This window comes from Triturus cristatus, chromosome 8 (assembly GCF_964204655.1).
Source record: "Triturus cristatus chromosome 8, aTriCri1.1, whole genome shotgun sequence".
Lineage (NCBI taxonomy): Eukaryota > Metazoa > Chordata > Amphibia > Caudata > Salamandridae > Triturus > Triturus cristatus.
Window position 1 is genome coordinate 155,608,947 of NC_140591.1, and position 20,584 is coordinate 155,629,530.

General features: G+C 49.7%; 1 long non-coding RNA gene across 1 annotated transcript in view; it reads left to right on the forward strand.

Annotated features, from left to right (window-relative positions):
* LOC146801735 (uncharacterized) overlaps positions 1-20,584 on the forward strand; it is a 55,185-nt gene that overhangs the window by 15,178 nt on the left and 19,423 nt on the right. Inside the window, exon 2 of the long non-coding RNA XR_014967649.1 lies at positions 6,234-6,381. This is a non-coding gene — a long non-coding RNA (uncharacterized LOC146801735). The remainder of the gene's footprint in view (positions 1-6,233; positions 6,382-20,584) is intronic.

The window sequence follows — 20,584 nt, forward strand, 5'->3', positions numbered from 1 at the left end:
CAGTTCAAACCGGTCCCAGGGGCTACCAGCCCCTGCTCTAGCGCAAAACTGGACAAATGAAATGGGTGTAGCCACCCCTCTTTCCTGACCCTCCCATAGGTGGGTCCACAGAGTGTACAATCCCTTCCTTGTGTATAAAGTAGGAACTCCTGGCTACAGGACTTTAGATATTCCTGGAAGAAACTCTGACACTGAATCCTGGATCTTCGACGATCTACAAGACTAGATAACTGAAGAATCTCCCTTGAAGTAAAGGAGTTACTCCCCTGCTTGTCAGGCACCAAAAAGACGCATCTGTTCGGAGTCCTCAGGAGCTTCGGAGATGCCAACAGAAGACTGTTGCCACACAGGAGGTGGGTTTCCAAGCGTCCATGAGGCTTACATGATTCCTCAGCAAACCTGAGACCCGTAGCCCTTGTGGGGACCGTGCAACCCGAACCCCTGGACACTGTGACCATTTCCAGCTGCACACTCTTCCCGGCATTCCCCGAGGCTGTGCTTTGGGCTACTTGTAGTCCACACCCCGAGCAGCGATTGCACTGAAGATCACTGGCCTACACTCTCCGAGTGTTCCGTGGGCTGTGTTCCGTGGGCTGGTTCCAAGTGTTTTCTCTCAACACCCCTTTCTAGATCTCTTGTCCGTTGACTTGTGGGTCATTGAGAAGGGCAACTTTACTTTTAGCAGGCTTTCCTGATTGCTCCACAAGTTCCCTGACTCTCCATTGCTTGGGGAGTCCCCTGGACCTCGCTTGTCCCCACTGAAGCCTTTGTTCTCTCACCACGTGGGTTGCCACTGCCAAGGCTTGTTGGTTCCAATCCGGTAACTGAGACCCCTCACTGGACATCCTTTGTGGGACAGCTCGCCTGCGGATCCTTGTCGTCGTCGACTTCTCCTGGTCCTCGTGGCAGCAGAGTCCCACTTCACCTGTCTTCAACTGAAGCACACGACATCGGTGGGCATTCGCCTATCTTGCCCCTGGTCACTGGCTATTGACCCAGACTCTGTCCCCTCTGCTTTCAGGTTCTTCCCATCTCGGATCCAAGCTTGGATCTCCTCGGACACTTCTCCTCTTCACGGCAGCAGCACTTTACATCATCTCGCCATTGAAAACAAGGACGACTTCCGACACCATTTCACACCCATGCACCCGGCTTCCCTGGGTTAGTTAACACGAGTACTCCGGTGCTCCCGTGGGTGTTGACATTAGAACCTTCTATGTCCAAAAGGGTTTGTTCCTAGTCCTCCTCTAAGTGTCCTTAAACTCTAATTTCTCAACCGCAACTTTGTCATAGCATTGTACGGGGCTCTGTAGTATATTGTGCTTATTTACTGTGTTGTATTGATTGCAACATATGTGCTTTGACCTATAATCTCATAAAGAGATTAGTAGGGAGTGTTCAGAAATAAATACATATATATATATATATATATATATATATATATATATATATATATATATATATATATATATATATATATATATATATATATTGCTCCTCTGTCGGGGGAAGATTTGGAAAAGGTTTGAACGGCTTGGTTCCGGCGTGGAGGTACGCACCACCAGCAAGTGTGCCAAATTTGCCCGACCTTTAACCATTTTTGTTGCCCGCGAGAGTGTAAGGGTGGACTGGCGCTACCGAAGACTGTCTCCGGTATAGATCCAAACATCCTTGAAAATGGGTTGAACACGGAGCACAAGTATGAGCTGAAATTAACAAATGTTAATAATTTTCCAACAACGAGGAACCGCCCACTGGAGGGTATGGACTAAAAACTGTTCAAAGAACCACAAGTTCCAGGATGCCTTTCGAACTGTGATCGCGCCCCCTAGAGGGCTATAAAAATAAATTTAGGCAATCATTGTGCATTTGAGCAGTGCCGTGTGTGCTTGGTCTACCTTTGAGAAAGGTCTTTGTAAGACCGAAACGCGTCCGGATTGCCAAAATTATTAAAAAGTGAAAAGCCAACTGTGCGAGTGTGCCTCCTTTGCTCCTCTGCTGGGGGAGAGTTGGAAAATAATATATATATATATATATATATATATATATATATATATATATATATATATATATCACACACACCTGGTGTAGATCTCCTTTTATTTGGTTATTTAAGAGATTATAGACTGGTAAAACAAGCTGCTTTACATTCCTTAAAAACTTATCTTGAAGGCTGCTCACCATAGCTACCACTAGGATAGCTTTCAATAAAGGTTGTCTTTAACCTATCATCAATAAGGGTTGTTTGGACTGGTGCAAGGTGCCCACTAGAACTAGTGGACAGCATATACCAGGCCAACTTCTCACACTATCCACATAGCCGGACACACGCCTGACCCCATTTTCACGTCCAGAGACCTGGTCAGGTTCAACCACATCTCGCAGCTCACCTGGGCCAACCACTACAGCATCCACTCCACCATCTCAAGACTTACCAACACTGGCACCATGCTCCCCAATTCCATGCGCAGAAACTTGAAAAATATAGCAGAACAGTGGAACAATACTCTCAACTCTCACCTCCCACAATAAGCTGTGAAAAACTTCATAGAATCCATCGACATAATTACCACTGCCAAGCAAGCCAGATCCAGATAACTTGTCAGAAGAGCTAGCTGGTTAATCGCTGAGCTGAAATCCACCACATGCAACTGTTGGCAAGTAGAAAGAAGTGGCGCATCAGCAATGAGATGGGGAGTCGCACCACCTTCAAGACAGCTCTAAACCAGTACCACCCCCTCCTGATAGAAAAAAAGAACGCTCTAGCTGACCGCATAGAGCCCAGTACAAAACGAAGCAAGGAGCTCTTCGACATCGTGAATGAGTTCTCTAACTCCCCAGCCACCAAGAACTACACCACCCACTCCATAGAAATGTGACACCCTGACTAACTACTTCCATGACCAGATCAGTCAACAACGAAAACTTCAAAAGCCTAACCCCCAGCTGCCAACATAATCAGCCTGCTCACACCCACAAACAGAAACCCCCAACACCTGCTCACCAATTGGGACCTTCACAATTCAAGCCACAATCTCCCTTATGAACTCTATGTAAAAAGGTTTACCCACAGACCACTGTCACCACCCCGCCTTCACCCTCAGGAGCAAGACTATTGGCGACAAGCTCAAAGTCCTGAACACCTTCGTTCCCTCAGCATTCTTCCCTGAAGACTGGAGACACGCTTAAGTGCAGCCCCTCCAGAATAAACCATCTGTTGATCCAGGAGAACTGAAGGTCTACCGGCCCATCTCCCTGCACCCGTTTCAAGCAAAGGATCTCAAAGACATTCAACCAGCTACTCGCCAAACACCTAGAACACAACAGTCTCCTGGACTTCTCTGAATCTGGATGCCGAATCAAACACAGCAGAGACAGCCCTCATTGAAGCCACCAACGACATCGGGGCCTTCATTCTCTTGGGCGTATCAGCTGTCTTCAACCCAGTCACCCTTCACATCTTGATCAACAGACTTCACCACATCAGAATCCAGTGAGACGCTCTTAAATGAATCACCTCTCACAGAAGAACTCAGAGAATCCTTCTCGCACCAGTCACCTCTGAGCCGGAGAAGATATGCAGCATCCCACTTGGATCGGTCATCAGCCCCACTCTCTTCAACATGCACATGACCCTCCGCCCCCCCCCCCCCCCCGGCAAACACACAGTCAGATCGCCCAGACTCCACATCATCTCCTGTGCCATTGACACCCAGATCATCTTCACACTGTCCGAAGACCCCTCCCCCCACAGACAACTTCCACAGATGTATGAGAAACGCAGCTGATTGGATTAATGGCAGCTCTCCCAAGCTCAGCACACATAAGACTGAAGTCTTCATCTTTGTGGACAACACCTCACCATGAAACAATGCATGGTGGCGTGCTTAACTTGGCCCATGCCCCGCCCCGACAGACCATGCCCGCAACCTCTGCGTCATCTTGAACAGCCATCCATCTATGAAGAAACAGGTAAACGCAGTCTCATCCACCTGCTTCCACACCCTACCCAGCTTGGCAAGGTCTTCAGTTGGCTCACATTTAACACCAGAAGGACCGTCATGCAGGCCCTTGTCACCAGTAGTCGGGAACACACTCTACAAAGGAGTCACCGCACATCTTCTGAAGAGACTATAGACAATACAAAACTCAGCGGCAAGACTCTTCCTCATCTCGCAGACAGACCAGCATTACACTCAACATCAAGAAACTACACTGGCTCCTGTTTCGGAAGAGATTCCGGTTCTAGATGCTGATCTACTCGTACAAAGTCCTGCACAACGAAGGACCAGTATACATCAACAAAAGCATAACCTTCCACTAACAGACCAGACACCTGCGATCGGCTTCCCTCTTCCTCGCAGACAAGCCCTCTGATGCCCCGTGGTTAATAGTCGAGGACGCTCCTCACACCTGGTGGCAAAAGCTTGGAATGACCTTCCCCTGCACCTTCTGGCCGTTCCGGCAATTCAGAAAATGGCTCAAGTCCTGGCTGTTAAAATGAAAAGAGCACCACAAAGCAGTTCAGCAACTCCAGTGCGTTGAGACCCTCACAGGTGAGATGCCTTGCTTTATAAATCCTTGATTGATTAAGAGGTCCTAGACTGTCCCCTCAATTGCTCTGTGGCACCTGGATAAGTGTAGGGAACTGCAGAAGCCTGAATCCTGCTCTGTACCTACTCAGAGCCTTGCACAGCAGCAATGACTCTCTGTGGTCCACCTCTTGGATGCCTTTTCAGGCTGCTCAAGTCATGCGGGCCGGTTGGGGTGTGCCTATACCCTCCCAACGTGAATATGGCTATGCTGTTGGAGAGGGGCGTGACTAGCTCCCACAGCTGGCCCAAAGACAAATGCACCAGTACATTGAACCTACTGTAGATACCCGGTGGACCGCAGAGCACCTCCCCATTAATAACAATAAACAGACATGCCCATCATTCTCAAAGCAATTCAAGGCGCCTGGTATCAGTAGAGACAAAAGTGAATGAGGTCTAGGTGGATGTCACCCTCCTGTGCCAATATACTCACAAAATAGCAGACCGGTTGACTGAGGCTGAAGCCGGGGTCTCAACGGTTGAGGATGAAGTGACGATCCTTAAACTCCAGGCCTCCAAGTTGCTCTCCACAATGGATATACTGGAAGAACGAGCACAGGGTGCTGAAAACCAATGCCTGAGAAAGAGCCTGTGGCTCGTTGGGTTCCCAGAAGGAGTTGAGACCTCAGTGACAGACTGCTTTCTGGAGCAATGGTTCCATTCTTGTGTCCCATTGGATAAGCTGTCTCTTAGTTTCGTGGAGGAGAGGGCGCAGCGGGTCATGGCTAAATGTCTTCCCCCAAGGATTTTCTCATCCCATGATGGGCCACATCTTCAACCACCACTGTCGGTATGTCATCTTCCAGGATGCTCAAATCACCAATATCTGCGCTTCATCACCAAGCCCATGTTCTTCCCAGACTACACCTGGGCAGCCCAGCAATGCAGATGCTTTCTTTAGGTCGTTAAACAAACTTGTGGCCCTTCAGATCCAATATATGCTCCCATTCTCGGTCCATCTGAAAGCTATTTTCAACCCGTCCACCTATTTCTTTGAAATTCACCAACAAGCATGGAAGTGAGCGATGGGTACTCTGGCCCACCAGAGTTGGGGAGGCAGCAAACTCTAGGACAGCTGGGTCCCCCGTGAGCTCTCTCAGGTACCCCTGGGGAATGAGAACCCACTCAAGGAGAGACAGACCGAACCAGCACAGGTGACTATGGTTATTGAACCCATCTCCTGCTGGGAGTCCACCAGGAGCTCTGGACCCAAAGGCGTCGCTCTCAGGCACCCCCACTCTCTTTCAGACTAAGATAGCGATCATGAGCCAATCAATTGAACCCTGGCAGGTGGAGAGGTGCAGAATGCCCCAGTCATGGATAGGCAACCATTGCTGCAGACGCTGTGAACTATTCTATTGCTATATTGCTTAAAAATGTTTTGGATGTGGGGTGGAGGGAGTGTTTTCCTGTGTTCTTTTGTTTTATTGTATGAATTAGAAATTGTTGTCGGCCAGTGTGATCCTTCAATTGAGCAACAGGGAGCCTCCGATGGATCCTGACCCACCCTACTAGTTTCTTTATGTTGAAATATTGGGCGACAGATACTTTATAGTTGTAAGTATGTGCTGGAGGTGGGGCTGTTGGGTGGGATGGGTAAGTGTTCTGTGTTCCTTTTATTCTTGTTTTCTTTTGCAGGCATTTAAATCAAATTTCGTCCACTGCGGGCACTCTCATACAAAATGCTCTACGGCTCCACTAAGTCTATCCCCCTTTGGACCAGGAGGCCTCTCATGAGGAGAGGGGCCAGTTCACCACTTTCCAGTACAGCCCCCAAATGGCTAAGGTAATTTCCTGGAATGTAAACCATGTCCTCAGTTTATAAGAGATTGGCAGTACTTTGCTATATAAAGCGGTTTAGCAACAATGTGGTCCTGCTTTAAGAAACGCATCTTTTAGGTTCCCACTGTCCCTTCGCATCATGTTTGGCTATGACTGAGTTTTTTAACTGAGTTCTTAAGAGGTTCACGAGGGGTCGTGATCCTGCTGCATATGTCCTTCCTAGTTGCGGTGTCCTCCTCATACATTGACCCACAGGGGAGGTACATAGGGATGGAGGGCCCTCTAGAGACTAGACACCAGTACTTCATATCGGCCTACGTTCTCCAACAGAGGTTGCACTGGACACTACAGGCTCTCCAGGACCTTGTGGTGCCTCCCAACCCCCTGGCCTATCTGATTGGGGGTGTGGGTTATTTTTAATGCCGTCCCAGACCCCAGTCTTGATATTTTCGAGGCCCTTTGCCCAGGCTGAATTGCGCGCTCATCACAACTTACATTGTAGGCCAACTCAATTGGCCTATGCGATGCTCGGAGATTATGTAACCCCTCACAAGGGCTGTACACTTGCGTGTCAGCAGCGCATAAACTGGGTCAAAGACCTTGAGACCCTCATTCTTGAAGCATCTGTGTTCTACAAATCATGATTGATTTAATCCGTCTGACTTGGCTCCCAGCCAGTGACCTCCCTTGTATTACAATGCAAAAAGATCCTGACCTGAGTCATCTCGGAACACACACCCCTCTTTAAAATGGAAACCCTTTTGTGCACCTTATGACCTATGTAGCGCATCAACGCCTGGCATCTAGTAGACCAAGACTGTATTGACTTTATAGAGCACTAAAGATCTTCTTTAAGCTCAGCTGTAATACTGTGGCCTCTGCTGGAACCCCTATGGGCGTCCAGTAAACCCACCCTGAGGGGGTCTGACCAAGGGATATGTAGGGGGAAAGAAGACACGCCAACTGGTACAGGTAATGGATTTAGGAGCCCATATCCTCTCCTTGGAGTGGTGGACCTGTGGCTGCACCTCGGCGACATTGAGCGACAGCTGCAAGTCCACCACTCTAGATAGAGGATCTGGACTGCCCACCCTGAAACAGATCTTCCTAGAGGGAGTGTGGAAGAGGGTTGGCCCAGCTGGTCTACGAGCATAGATACAAATCTAGCAAGCTCTTATTTTGGCTGGCAGCTTATGCTGCCTCGACTAGAACTGTACCGGCCATTTGCAATTTTCATGGAACCCTTCATGAAAGTATGCCCGAGGTTGCTCATGTAATCGCAGTGTAAAAAAGACTTGTAGGGTGCAACCCCTGTACCCCCACAGGAGTCTGCATTCCCACTGCTAAAGGAGATTTCCCATGCACTCGATTCCCTGCCTTTTATAGCCAAAAAACTTGACCAAAAGATCACAACTGAGGAGATAAACATGGCAATTTCAGCTCTCAATTTGGGAAAGACCCCTGGCACAGACTAGTTCAGCATGGCATTCCTTAAAAGTTACCCGACCCGTTCGCTCCATCACCTACTGGCCCTCTAAACTGAGGGGGCAGAGCATTGATCATTCACCCCAAGACCTGGCACTGCCATTATTGTGGTGATTTCTAAGGACAACCAAGCCGCAGAAGATTGCTCCTCGTATATGCCTATCTCTCTCAAAAACGCAGACATCACATTTTTTCGAATGTCCTAGTGACTACATTGTCAGACACTGAGTTACCTAGTCTACCCAGACCAAATGTTGGTTCATGCCTGGCAGGAGCACCCGCTGTTGCATACGGAGGGTACAACTCACCCTGCCCCAGGCGTGCCGATTGAGCAGCCCCCCCTACCGAATTGAATTTGAAACGGCCTTTGACACTGTTTTGTGGACCTTCTTGGAAGCTGTGCTGAAGCACGCAGTTTTTTTAACTTACTACTTTGGGCTCATCAGCCTGCCATACAATGTCCCTGCATCCAAGTCCAGGTAAACTGAGTCCTATACCCGCCCTTCCCAGTAGTCAGAGGCTCCAAACAGGTCTGTTCTCTGTCTCCATTTCTTGGCTTAGTAATTGAACTCTTGGCACGTCTTATCAGATGCGACTCCCAAATTCTGGATGGCTTTAAGAGGAGGATCCTGAAGAGCGCACAGCTCTGTATGTGGATAACATCCCATTACTTCTGGTTTACATGCAGTCTTTCGGCCCCAGACACCTCCACCTATATGGTGAAGCCTCTGGTCTGCAGATAAACATGAACAAGTCACTGTTGGTACCAGTTGAAGACACAGGAGGACATTCCTGGTGCCCTGCGATCCCGATATGCTTACTCCTTCAAATAGTTTGATGTATGTATATTCTACACCTCCCAGCCCTGGCTTGGACTCTTAATATTCAGCCCCTTTACTAAAACCTTGACTAGGGACCTGTAGAAATGGGGCATCCTGCCTTTAAGCGCTATGGGGCGGGTAGCTTTATTTAAGCAGATGTGCTTCCCGCTTTTTGTATGTCATTGTGAACTTCCATCACACAATCCTTCGAGGACAGCCCTGTTGTGCCTTTTGGAGGAAGTTGGTTGACTGAGACTGGAGAGAACCTTTATCGGCATGGCCATAGAGAGGGTTGGCCTAGCTGGTCTACGAGCATAGATACAAATCTAGCAAGCTCTTATTTTGGCTGGCAGCTTATGCTGCCTCGACTAGAACTGTACCGGCCGGATGAACGCCTCCTCAGCGCCCGACATTGTCACAGACATTGTCACAGCCATCCCGGACGGATACAAGATCTCCCGGAGAGATTGCGTCCACCAGATTGGAGGAGGCATCGCCATCGTACACAAGAACACCATCTGCATCACGACCAACTCCGACGACACCTTCACCGCCGCCGAACACCTCCACTTCCAGATACACTCCGACCTCAAGACGACCCTCAGAGGCACCCTCATCTACAGACCCCCGGGACCACGCGCATAATTCAGCGAAGACATCGCAGACTTCATCAGCCCGCACACCCTCCCCTCCGGTGACTACATCCTCCTAGGGGACCTCAACTTCCACCTGGAGAACAACAAGGACTGCAACACCACCACCCTGCTGGACAACCTCGCCTCTCGGACTCAAGCAACTGGTGAACAGCCCCACTCACTACGCCGGCCACACGCTTGACCCAGTCTTCTCATCCAGCAAACACATCTCCTTCAGCCACTCTACCGGACTTCATTGGACTGACCACAGCTGCTTCATAAAAACCACGACCCACCACCACCTGCAACGGGTTCCTCGCCGAAGCTGGAGCAAGATCGCTGCCGAGCAGCTGACCACCTCCCTCAGCCGGAACCCTCCCGCCAGCACAACGGACCCTAACGAAGCAGCCAGCAACCTCACACAGTGGTTGACCGCCTGCGCCGACGACCTCGCACCACTGAAGAACCCTCCCAGCTGACCCGGCAGCAAGAAAGCCCCCTGGTTCACCGACGAACTCAAGGACTCGAAGAAGAACTGCCGCACACTCGAGAAAGCCTGGCGCCACGACCAGACCAGACAACATGACCGCCCTCAAGCACGCCACCCGCAGGCACCACCAGCTGATCCGCACCACCAAGAAGACAGCTTACAAGGAAAGACTGGTCAACAACGCCCACAACAGCAAGGAACTATTCAGCATCATCAAAGAGCTCTCCAACCCCAGCGCCGGAAACAACGACATCACTCCCTCACAAGACCTCTGCAACTCACTCGCCTCGTTCTTCCACCGCAAGATCGCCAACATACACAACAGCTTCGGCACACCAAACACGCACCCAACCAACGCCCCCCCACCACCACCACCACCACCACCCCCCTCTGCGCCTGGACACCGGTCAGCACCGAAGACCCCACCCGCGCGATGAACACCATCCACTCCGGATCACCTGCCGACCCCTGCCCCCACCACATCTTCAACAAGGCCGACTCCATCATCGCACCCCAACTACGGGACATCATCAACACCTCCTTCCACACCGCCACCTTCCCGGAGAGCTGGAAGCATGCCGAGCTCAGCGCCCTCCTGAAGAAACCAACAGCGGACCCACCGACCTCAAGAACTTCCGCCCCATCTCGCTCCTCCCTTTTCCGGCCAAAGTCAAAGTCATCGAGAAGACCCTCAACAGACAGCTCGCCGCCTTCCTGGAGACTAACGGATCCCTCGACCCCTCGCAGTCCGGTTTTCGAGCTAACCACAGCACCGAGACCGCACTGATCGCAGCCACCGATGACATTAGATCCCTGCTCGACAACAGGGACACAGCGGCCCTCATCCTCCTGGACCTCTCTGCAGCATTCGACACTGTCTGCCACCGCACCCTAGTACAGCGCCTCAGCAACATCGGGATCCAAGAGAAGGCACTGGATTGGATCATCTTGTTCCTCGCCGGAAGAACTCAGAGTCCGCCTCCCCCCCCCATTCAGATCCGAGGCCACCGAAGTCATCTGCGGCGTACCACAAGGATCATCCCTCAGCCCAACCCTCTTCAACGTCTACATTAGCCCCCTCGCAGCCATCACACGCCAACACAACCTCAACATCATCTCCTATGCCGACGACACCCAGCTGATCCTCTCCCTCACCAACGACCCCGCCACTGCCAGAACCAGCCTCCAGGAGGGAATGAAAGACGTCACCGAATGGATGAAGAACAGCCGCCTGAAACTGAACTCAGACAAGACGGAAGTCCTCATCCTGGGATCATCACCCTCCGCCTGGGACTACTCCTGGTGGCCCCCCGCCCTGAGCGCCACTCCCAAGCCTACGGACCACGCACGCAACCTGGGCTTCATCCTGGACTCCTCCCTCTCGATGACCAGACAAGTCAACGCCGTCTCATCATGCTTCAACAACCTACGCATGATCCCTAAGATCTTCCGATGGATCCCCAACGAAACCAGGAAGACGGTCACCCAGGCACTCGTCACCAGCCGACTGGACTACGAGAACACCCTCTACGCCGGTACCACAGCTAAGCTTCAGAAAAGACTCCCAACGCATCCAGAACGCCTCCGCACGACTCATCCTGGACATCCCCCGACACAGCCACATCTCCGGCCAACAGAGAGACCTGCACTGGCTCCCCGTCAGCAAGAGGATCACGTTCAGACTCCTCACCCACGCACACAAGGCTCTCCACGACCTGGGCCCCAAGTATCTCAACAACCGCCTGACCTTCTACACACCCACACGCCAGCTTCGGTCGACCAGCCTTGCCCTTTCTGCCGTACCACGCATCCGCAGAGCCACCACCGGAGGAAGATCCTTCTCCTACCTGGCAGCCAAGACCTGGAACTCACTCCCCATCCAACTTCGGCTGACCAAGGACCATCTCTCCTTCAGGAAGCAATTCGAGACCTGGCTTTTCGAGCAGTAACGGACCCCTCTCCCCCAGCGCCTTGAGACCCTCCGGGTGAGTGGCGCGCTATACAAATGCTATGATTGATTGATTGATTGTTGGGCAAAAAAAATATCGCCCGTAACTGGAAGTCGCTGGAACCATGCCTCATTCGAGGGGTAGAGGGGGGTGGACTGGTGTGCCAGCCATGAGAAGCCGATTTACAAGGCCCTGTTTTGCCAACGAAATTATAAGATGTGGAGCGGGTGTTGGATAAATCATGGCCTGAATGGGTAATGATGTTGATGATAATGTATTTACTATGTCTATATCTCCAATGCATTTTTTTTTAGTCTTGTAGAATTTTGTGGAAAATGACGAAATCTGAGAACTTGGGTATAAAAAAAAGAATGATGCTTTAAATTCCCACAGTTTCCTGGATAAGGACAATTTGTCCTAGTGCCGGCAGTGCTAAAGTTAAAGTAGCTGCCACCCATAGGCTGTGCACCACAAAGTTTTATCTTGCCCGCACCACAGGAGACCTAGCTGCAGGCCCAGAAACATTTGGTTGTCTGGCTTATAATTCTACAGCGGCTGGTGCTGGAAAAGAATAGCCGCCTATTTGCAACCATCTCTGGACTTGGATCTTCACGCTGCTCTTCAGAGTTGACAGTAAGTTCTTTTGGTTTCTGACAAAGATTTTGAGTGCGTCAGTGTTTACAAAGTTTATTGAGCAGATGCACTTATTGTGTGAATCTCGACCCACGCTGGTGTTCAAGATCTCCTCTTGCAAATCTCAGGTGTCTTTCACACACTCAAGACGACGTCCCAATTCTGGTCACATCACTGCCTAGGGTGACATCCTGGTCTTCTCCAGCAGCAGTGTACCAATGGCGATGGCCCTTGAATCCCCATGAGCCTTTCCTGGTATACAGAGGTTGTGTTACTCGCCTAAGGAGGCAAGCTTCTTGGGGTCACAGCTATAGCCCTATTATTTCAACATCGCGGAACCAGGACAACTGTCCCTAAGTTCCTGTTGCTCACTCTTGTGCAGTGGTTGTCTCTCACATTTATGGCAGCCCTATAGTCTCTGATGTATTGTTAAAACGCGATGGCCCTAAAGTTTCAGTCCCCCCTTTTCTAATTCAGGGGTCATGTCTCGCATGCAGACAGGTAGTCCGATCGGTGCAGTGGTCCGGATGCACCCTAACCTTTCATTCTGCCTCTCAGATTCTTGCACCATGACTTCTAGATCTTGCTACTGACTAGCTCTGTCCTGAACCTCAGAGTTCACTGGTCTTGGGTTAGGTAGAAGGTTGTGCACTAGGTGAGAATTCTTGATTCTCTTGGGTGATGTTTCCTCAGCAAGCATGGGAGATTGGACGACCCTCTGGGTCACAATCCTGGTTGCAATAAGCTGAACTTTGACCAAGTCTTCGTCTCAAGCCTCCTATTTAAATATTTTCCATATACACTGTTAGATTTTGTCTCTCTGCTTTTTATGTTCGTGTAACGGGTCGCCTATTTGCAAATGCCCACATCTTATGACACTGTAAGTCATCTATCACTAAAGAACAGTCTTCAAATTTGGGAACTCCCAACACAGGCCACCTTGATTTTTTCATCAGTGATATGTGGTTTGAAAGGTTACCCGTGACATTGTTCCCACTCGTTGTGATTCCCTTATCAGTCCTATAGTCTTCGACAGGTGTGCTCAGGCCTCCTTTGACCAGTGATTCCTTACGAATGAAAGAGTTACCTTTTGAAATGCAGGGCAGACCCTTGCTCTCCCTTCACCCTGTGTTTTCCCTTCCTGTGTGAGAAAATGCAATCCACATTTCTATTTTTAAGATTTATTGATTGACATCTGAACTTAGTGTTGTTTACTGTTGATTATTATTAGACTTTTTTGACTACAGTCTGTCACATGACCTCTTCAGACTTCATGGCAGAAGACAGAGTGCAGGAGTTGCTACGCTTATTGCGAGAAGCAAGGTGCCTTGATTCCCTGTTGGACATGGGAGCGATCTCTGTGTCAGTTCGTCCGGCTAGCCGCCGCAGTATTGGCATGCACTCTAAGTCAGAGCCAGGGGACATTATGAAGCCTAGGTAGTTGGATGGGCCGCTTGTGGGTTCAGGGAGGGCCTCTGAAAGCAGGGAGATGTCTGAGTGAAGTGAGGGTGGCAGGATCGCAGACAAGTGGCATAACTCAATGCACTTACAGTGCAAGATGCTTCCCGCTTGGACTCATGGCATGCAGAGAAACAGAGATAGCTAGCATAATGAAGCGCATGTGGGGGTTGGGCAAAAGTCATGGCAAGCGAGTCCGGGCACAGAGGTGTCTTGCCCAGGGTAGTAAACAAAGACTGATGCATTGTGGTGCGGCCACAGAAGAAAGCAGGCTAAAGCAATTCACAGGCAATGTTGCACAAAATAAGGTTACAGTTCCTCACATAGGGTGAGGGGGTGATATGGCTGATAGAAGGGTGGGTGTACTGGGATTCGGTTGCAGCGGGGGGGGGGGGTCTAAGTGATCAGATCTGAATGCCATCAAACACCCTGAAGGGTGTCCAGCTTCATCATTGAGCAGCTCCTCATTGGGCTGATGATGCAGTGCCTGACCGGCTCCTCAGTGGGGTTCTTTAGCTTTGATCTTAGCCGTATTGATGAATTCAAGTGAGTGGGTGTAAGATAAGGGTGGTGTCTCGGTGACCGAAAATAGCCTAAGGAGTGCCGAGGTTACTTTTACTAAAGTGGTCCCCTTGACAAAGTAAAAACAATGGAGCAGTCACGGGTAATGATGTACCAAGATAGCTTCAAAAAGGGTGACGTGGGATCTGCCTGACGTAGGCCAAGCACATAGTCCAAAATAGCTAGGTGGGCCTCTTTGAGAGTTCACTCCCAGCCTTTGCTAGACATGGTGGTCCCCTCACAGGATGACCAAACAGAAGCTCATAGGGACTAAATACCACTGCTTTCTGTGGCACTTCTCTGTAGGTAAAAACCAGACATGGCAAAAGGACATCCGTAACCTTCTGAGTTCATCAGAGAGTCTCGTGATCATACCTTTTTTACATTTTCGTGAATACGATAACAGAAAGCAATCCCAGAAGTACATCAGTGTTGAGCAGACAACGCAGTAATATAAAGAATGCAAAGCATCTACTCAGTATGTTACATGGAGATACATCAATGCAATTAGGTGCATAAATAGACACGATGTTTGATCAACGACGAGCAGAATCTAGTACTCACAGGGCTACAACACATGCAGTGAATAACAGGGTTGTTGTCCAATCATCCCACAGGGTGAAACCCTTGTCTCAGTCTGCACCATCAGTCAGGACCATCCCCTTCAGTCACATCCATCTCTTTTCCCGCTATATAGTGCTGATACAGACCCCAAAAACGTTTAGGGCGATTCTAGGACGATAGTAATTCACTATACAATTCAGATTGTGTAGTACATTAAACCATATCTTTTGAACAGTCTTTGACAGTAGGAGCTGGTCCTCGAGCCCAGCGCATTGCAACCCTGCGTTTTGCAAGCAGTAGACCCATGTCTATTAATCGGCGTGTCTTTCAGCAGTCGCCTTGTACAACCCGGCAAAGCCAATAGTGGGTCCAATGGCAGTGGCAACCCTGTGATTTTGCTCACCATGCGACAAATTAATCTCCAGTGGTTCGCAATCACTGGGCACGACCAGCGGTATGCAAGAACACAGCTGGCGTGACTATACACCGCTCACATTCTGCAGAGTCACGGAGGGCATATCTGTGCAGCCTGTCAGGCGTATAATAACCTCTATTAAGGAACTTAAAATGTATGACTCAGTGTATCCCTTTCAAGGAGACATTCTGCGTGACCTCACAGCAATATGGCCAGGTGATGTCATGGAGACCCTCCCCAAGATCATTTTGCCATTCCAGCTAGCCTTGCTGAAGTGATTCCTACGATAGTCCAGTGATATGTTCTAAATACTGGAGTCTATCTTACTAGGAGATTCCGTACACAGAAGGAAAGAAAAGGAGGCTATCTTGGGCAGTTCCGTCATGTCCTCCCCAAGTGTTCTGCGAATGGCATGCCTCACCCTGTGAAAGTGAAACTTCACAAGCGGTGTGTGAACATGCACTTCCGCCTCATTATCAGCTCATCCTCTAGCCGTGCCTTCAGAAAGTAGCTCCCCAATTTTAACAATGTTAATTGATACCAGTGCTTGGACCACCTCTCTTTCACGGTATGCTGGCAGCCAATGGCATCACTCCAGCGGGGTTGAAGGGAAATACAAGATAGTGGCCGCCTGCCTTTTTAACAAATTTTGACATGCATGAGTACCCGAATTAACGGAGTCCAAAATACCAGCTCGCCTGAAACAACAACCATTTCAATCTGTACATGTGGGAGGCCACTGGTGTACCCAGTGGTACGCATGTGAACCTTGTTCCACAAAATAATTTAATTCCAATTCCGGGGCCCGCCTCAACACTACCTGCATGAAAGCATTTCACTGCGTCGAGAGACCTCAGCAGCTTTGGTTTCTGGCTTAATATGCAGCAGCTTTGGTTTCCGGCTTAATATGCTGTATTGTTCCAAACTCAGTCGGTAGATTGTATGTCGAGGTATGCCCTGGGACAAACCCTGATTGTTCCGGACCAACAAAGAAAGCAACCAGCGGGCCAGCTGGTTAGCTAAGATTTTAGCGAAGAGCTTGGTATCCACATTAAAAAGTGACCGGGGCCTAAAGGATGAACATTCATTAGGGAGTTTGTCTGGCTTTAATAATGTAACTGTTAAGGCTTCCCTCGTTGAGGGGGCATTCCCCCCACCCCCTATCTCCTCAAAAAGAGTAATCCGGTGTGGAGTAAGCAACTCCTTAAAGAAAGCAACAGTAAGGCCATCTTGCCCTGGGGTGCTTCCAGCACACATTGCATTTAGCGCAGCAAGCACTTCACCGGCATCTAACGGCCTCATTAGGTGCTCCTTATGCTCATCAGTCAACCAGGGCATCCAAATATGTTCTAAGTATTCTTTGATCGCTGCATCATCAGCAGTCACTCTAGAGTGGTACAGATAGGAACAGTACTGATCACACTTATCTGCTATTGCTGTTGGGTCTCTCAGTAGCTCGCCACTCTGCACGCAACTCAGACACACAGCCCGACTCACACCAATCTCTCAGCACAGCTTCTTACACTGAGCCCGGCCTTTCCCCTCCCCATATGTTTTGGCAACTGCGTATTTCCCCATGTGTTTAACCTTGCTGTCAGCGATTTCGTGGTACTCCTCCAATGAATTTAATTATTCCGCTACCCGAGCATCCCAACTCACCAAGGCCTCCTGCTCTATCTCGATCAACCAAACGATTCTCAAGGCTAGCCAGTGTAGGAAACTGGCTCTGTATATACTATACCAAAGTGAGTTATAGTGTGCACAGAGTCCAGTTGAACCTCAAAGGTAGGCAGAGGTAAAGTTAGATAGCACCTCACTCTCTATTTGTGGTAGTGTGGTCAAGCAGGAACGCATTATCAGAGCACCATGTTAAGCATTTGTTGCACACACCCAGTAAGCAAATTAATTCAAAGACTGAACTTCAGACCAATTGGTTTTGTATAAAATTACTCTTTGTTATTTTATTTCCTAGAACCAAGTAAGCCTGGCACAGGTAAGTTGATAATTACTTTGCAGTAAATATACAGTTTGAAATGCCGTTGCAAATGTACTTTGGAATGGTTACAGTTTGAATTAATGGTTATGCAATACTGTGAACTGCTGCACATATACTTTGTATTGATCTTGCAGTTAAAATTACAGGCAAGTTATTTTTACGTTACTTTCAGATTTCTTTTTAGATTGTTTTCTACTCCCTGTGATATGCCTAGCTATCACACTGGGACATTTCCAAGAGAAAAAGTAAGTTAAGTCAGTTTTGCACAATTGTTATTTTTCAGGTTTCCATACAATTCAACTCCACACTTGGAACATTTTTCAGAGAAAAACAGTAAATAGGTTCCTATGGAGAGAAATTAAGTTAATGGTTACCAGGTAAGTAATCGGTCTTTGGAGTTGAGCTTCTGGGTTAGAACAAGGGTTCCCCCAGGGTCAAGGATTCACTCTCGTTACACCCTCAGCGGCACTAGGGCGGCCGGGTTAAGAGTGCTGAGGCACAATATTATCCAATGGGGGATGGGGGTTCTCCGGTTGGTGGCTGCTGGCTAGCAGGCCAGTTGGCTGTGTGAGCAAAGCTCCTGAACTTTAGCTCAGGGCAAATGGGGAAACAAAGGTGCACCCTCAGCGGCACTAGGGTGGCCGGGTGCAGGGTGCTGTTTCGACGTCAGGCACCCTGTTGTTTGCTATGGGGAACCTCCGGTTTGAAAAGGCACTGCAGGGAAGAAGGTCTTCTGGGTGCGACCACCACTTCAAAAGGTAAATTGGGGGTTGGCTAAGCACCGTTGGTTGGGCCACCCAAGGCCACGCGGCGTCGGTTGCTGGGTTGCCTTTTGGGGTCCCTTTTGGGGTAGGATCTTCGTACCAGCTCCTGGTCGCGGTTGAGGGGTCCTTTTGGATTTAGCTTGCAGGCGTCGGCTGGAGGCTTGAGGCAAGTCGGGCATCACTGGATCTCGGGTCAGGATCACCAGGGGGACCACCTCGTGCTGTTTGCCCACTCGAGCTCCGGCCGTGTACGGCGGGTGCAAACTTGTGCGAATTCTCAATTTCCGGCCGATGCCAGAGATTGCAGGTTAACAAATCCGGTGTTCAGGGGAGACAAAGTCTTTGTGGTTGAAGGCAGGTAGGTCCTCCGGGGTTTTCAAGGTTGCTGGCTGCAGGACACAACAGGATTTTGCAGGAGCAGGTTCGAGGGGGAGACAGGCCGGTAGGGCTGGGGCCAAGTTAGTGGGCGTCTTCCACTTGTGAGGTTCTGCACGGATGTTCAGTCCTTCTTCTTCTTCTTGTAGTTTCATCTTGTTTGAGGAAGCAAGGTTCAGGAGTGCCCCTAAATACTAGATTCAGGGGCGTTACAGTTTGTTAAAAAGGTTGCGACCAATGGCTCCCTTCCCTGTGGTGGGTACTGCCCCTATTATGCTACCCTACAGTGGGAGGGGGCATAGGCCTATCCCTGGTTAGCTGGGTCCCCCCATCTGCAGGATCGCATGGACTGAGATTTGTGCTTCACCTCGCTTCCCCCACCTGAGGGGTGAAGTTGGCAGAGGTGGGCACACCTCTCTCCTCACTTGTTGTTCCTGCCGGTTTTCCCGCCCAAAGTGGGGTTCTAAACCACTGGGGGCCAGTTGCTGAGAGCAGCAAGTGGCCTAGGGAAGCTTACAAAGGCGGTAAGCCTTTGACGCTTCCTCTTCGTGAACCCTGCCAATCCTGGGGGAGGAAGCTTTGTACCTCGTCCCAGGATGTACATTGTTTCAGGCCCCAGAGAGCAGTAAGCTCTTGCCACAGGGGTCCAGAAACAGGTTTGGTGGTGGCAGCTGAAACACTAGTGGTAGGTTAGTTTTCAGTGGGCATCTCTAAGATGCCCTCTGTGTGCATTTTTCATTCAGTCCCACACTGGCATCCGCGTGTGCTTAATGTGCTGAGAAGTTTGATACCAAACTTTTCAGTTTACAGTGTGGCCATTATGGCGTTTTGGAGTTCATAATGACAAACTCCCAGCACCATATACTCTTAATGGCAGCACTGCACTTACAACATCTAAGAATGGACTTAGACACTGTAGGGGGACATGGCTCATGCACCTGTATCCTCACCACTGGTATAGTCCACCCAGCTAGAGGGGAGCATGACCTATGCCAGAGCAGTGGGTTGCAGGCATGGCACAAACAGAAGTGTGTCATGTTGACTCTTCACTTTGTTCTGCACCAAAACACACAGCCTGCAAAGGCAGTGTGTGAGTGAAATGGTACAGGACCTCTAAGGGTGGCACAATAAGTGCTGCAGCCTTTAGAGGCCTTCTCTGGTCACAGTGCCCTGGGTACCTGTGGTACCATTTACCAGGGGCTGACCTTTGGCCAGAGATGCCAATTGGGTTTAGGCTTCAATGCAGTTTTAGGGAAAGAACATATTCCCTGGGTACCTTATTAGCAGGAGCCCAGGGCACACTCAGTCAAAGCACATCATCTATTCAGAAAAAGTGGGGACAACCATGCAGAAAGAGGGCACTTACTCGCAGCCAGTCTCCCTCTAAGAGAACAGAGGACCCCAGAACGCTTGGACATGGCTATCCCCTGTATATAGACTTTTAAAGTCTCCCATACTGTATAAAACTGGCGAACAGAGCCAATATTTGTTTCAAAGAAGCTCTCTATGTCCGCAGCCATCTCGGATTTGAAGACCCTGTCTAACAACGAGTATGGCGGAAACTGCCATGTGAAGGGAGCAGGCCTCTTCTCAGGTCTCTCTATGTCCAGCATTATTGGTGAGTGATCTGAAAAGGAGTGGGGGTGAGTCAACCAGGCGCAAATCTGAGGATACAAAGTTCTAGCGACCAACCAATAATCCATTCTGGTATGGAGGTCATGCAGGGCTGAGTAGTGGATAAAGCCCCCGGCAGCCGGTGAGAATGTCTGCCAGACATCCAGCATATTCAACTGAGTTGCCACATCAGTAATCACTATCCGCAGCTGAAGGGCAACGAGCAGGGCCCCAGGATCGGTCCAATGCCTGGCCCAGCACGCAGTTGAGATCCCCACACCATATTTGCGTTAGAGAGGACTCCCCTTCCAGACCCCCAAACAAGTTGTGATAGAATTGGTGATTATCGTAGTTAGGTCCATTGATCTTAACTATAAGTATGTCAGCTCCCTGCCCTAGACAGCTAGAGATCACAAACCTGCCCCCTTGGGTCTGCCTCAAGCACCT